We start from the raw sequence: 3130 nt of genomic DNA on the forward strand, positions 1-3130 counted from the left end.
CCAAATGAGGTCGACGGAACGGTAGAATTCATTGATCATTTTGATAAATTATTTCATATTTTAAGTTCGCCAACCAGAACTAGTTCTAAAGAACATGGTGTAAAGTCTTTGTTGGAAGTAAAAACCAGACAGATTTTTTGCATAAATCATTGCTACGTTTAAACAGTATAAAAGTAATTAGTAGTAATAATAAACACGTTCGAGTGAAATGCTTTAACTGCTGGCAGATAAGAATAGAAGGATTGCAACATCTGCTCTCAAAGAAATAAACCTGGCAAAAGTCATTAAACAAGATAGTATTGTGATAATTATTCTAAAAAACCAGGCATGCATTTTGGCAATCGTAGTATAAAATATCATACATCACTAACTTGGAATATAGATACGTTAAATGCGACCAAAAACATAACCCAGGCGAATCCGAAAAAACAATCGCAACTCTAAGATACCTTCGCCAAAATCCAAGAATACCTCCTTACTTGGAGGCTCAAAATTAACCCTTTCAGTACTACCGCCGCCTAATAGTGGCATCCACGAAACATTTTCTGGGTCCTACCGCCGCTCAATGGCGGCATTCACGAACCGTTCTCTGGGTCCTACCGCCGCTCATTGACGTTATCCACAAAACGTTCTCTGGATCCTACCGCCGCTTATTGGCGGCATTCTTAAAAAGTTACGTGGGTACTACTGCTGACCCTTAACGGCACCCACGGAAAGTTATGTGGGTATGATTACTCTCAATAGTGCGCATTACTTTACTATATAAGCTACGAAAAACAAATTGGTATGTTTGCTCATATTGTATGTTTGCTTAATTTTTGAAATGTATAATGTACAATTTCAATTTAGTTCCCTTCAGGATGAGTGTAAAACGTTTGAAAGGAGAGCAATGGATAAAGGAAATCATTGGTTCAAAAAGTGATTCTGATGAAGAAACCGAATATTATTGTCAATGAAATGGTCTGATTGAAATGAATTTTATATGCTTTCCACTATCTATACCGCAGAATTTGCAAAAGTACCGAAAAAGTCGAGAAAAAATGAATTTAATCTAAAATTCAAATGTATAATAGTACATATTAATAGTACATATTCCAAAAGATGATAACCTCCGCCATACTTGGAAAAAGGTTTAGTTGCGATTCGTTAATTTTTATCAGTTTTATACGTCATAGATTATGGTAGCAAATAGAATGCATTATTGGCATAATGCTTTTCTTTTTCCGAAAGGGTAAAAATGCTACACAGGCGGCAAACAAGATATGCGCTGTTTATGGCGAAGATGCTGTAGCTGAAAGAACTATGCGGAAGTGGTTTCCTCGGTTTAAAGCTGGAAATTTCGACCTTGAAGATCAAGAACGCCCAGGTAGGCCGTCCACCACAGACGAAGATATGATTAAAACAGAAATCGAGAATAACCCGTGCTCAACATTACGTCAATTAGCAAGAATGCTAAATAATCCAAAATCAACCATCTACGATCATACTGTGAAGCTTGGCTATGTAAACCGTCTCGATGTATGGGTTCCACACTAATTAACGGAGAAAAATCTGTCGGCCCGCATCTCCATTTGCGACTTGCTTTACAAGAGCAGACACCATTTCTGAAGCAATTAGTGACGGGGAATGAAAAATGGATAATTTATAAAAACGCTCAGCCTAAAAGGTCGTTGAAAAACGCGATGAACCACCTTTAGTCATCCCAAAAGCCAGTCTTCATTCGAAGAAGGTAATGCTCTGTATCTGGTGGGATTGGAAAGGAATCCTTTATTATGAGCTTTTACCAAATAATGAAACAATAGATTCTGCAAAGTATTGCTCTCAATTAGATAAACTGAAGACATCAATCGAACAAAAACGTCCAGAAATTGCGAATCGAAAAGGCGTCGTATTCCATCAGGACAATGCCCGACCTCGTGTGTCTTTGACAACTCGGCAAAAATTGTTGGAGTTTGATTGGGATGTTTTACCCCATTCACCGTATTTGCCAGACCTTGCGCCTTCGGATTTCCACCTTTTCCGATCATTACAAAATTCCCTTAATGGAAAAAATTTCAACTCTTTGGTTGAGATAAAAACTCATTTAGACAAATTTTTTGCCGAAAAACCTGAGAGATTCTGGAAGGACGGAATCCTCAAATTGCATGAAAGATGGAGAAAAGTTGTGGAACAGAATGGTGCCTGTATAATTTAATAAATGTATACCTATATTTAAATTAGCTGCGTTTTAATTTTCCTAAAAAATCGGCACGAACTTTCCAGGCAATCCAATATTATCAATACAACTCGCACAAGTTTGAAGTGGTATCACAAATACTTTTTCCACTTGATAGATGTTTGCGTCTGGAACGCATTCTGCCTATATAAAGATACCACAAAAAAACAAATCACAATGGCGAAATTTCACCTTCAATTGATTAGGGAAATATTACAAGAATACCACAAAAATTAAGAATATCATCGGTGCAGCAGGTCAGGAAATAATTATGTCACTAGGCTCACAGGGAGACATTTTCCTTCGATATACCGGTCGGGGAAGAAAAATCGAAAGCGAAGGTGCGTTGTATGTACGGTTGGTGGTGAGACGCGAATCTAAGTATCACTGTGAACAGTACAATGTGTCATTTATTATATATTATTCCACTCTTAGTTTTGTTATTTATTACGTTCCACTCTTGGTATTGTTATCTATTTTAATTTATTGTTATTAATAATATTGAAACATATTATTTACTTAATGCATTGTAAAGAAATAGATATGATTATAAAACGTTAAGCGCCAAGCCTGTTTTGTCTGTCTTTCCGTCTGATCCGCGAGATAGCATTCCGCTAAAATCGGATTTCGGCCGAGGATTTGTTTAGGTTACGATAAAGTAGTATAAACATTTTAAAAATATTTTTTAAATCAAGATTGCGCCAAGAATTTCTTTGGATCTATCCAACAATAAAACAATAATTGCGCTAATCCAATACCTATACAATTTATGCGCGTTTTAATCAATTTTTTAGTATGAAATTTATGGAACATTCGGAAGCGCAGAATTGTACAACTGATCTTGACGAGATATTAAATGTTGTCGACGCGTTAAATTCTACAGAGTTCACAGAATCCGTAGCATCGTCCAATTTT

At 36.4% G+C, this 3130-nt stretch overlaps 1 pseudogene; it reads left to right on the forward strand.

Annotated features, from left to right (window-relative positions):
- The first annotated feature begins 1209 nt into the window (after positions 1-1209).
- LOC143432440 (histone-lysine N-methyltransferase SETMAR pseudogene) lies at positions 1210-2194 on the forward strand (annotated as a pseudogene).
- Positions 2195-3130: the final 936 nt, after the last annotated feature.

The sequence above is a fragment of the Xylocopa sonorina genome, unplaced genomic scaffold, assembly GCF_050948175.1.
Source record: "Xylocopa sonorina isolate GNS202 unplaced genomic scaffold, iyXylSono1_principal scaffold0240, whole genome shotgun sequence".
NCBI classification, from domain to species: Eukaryota; Metazoa; Arthropoda; class Insecta; order Hymenoptera; family Apidae; genus Xylocopa; species Xylocopa sonorina.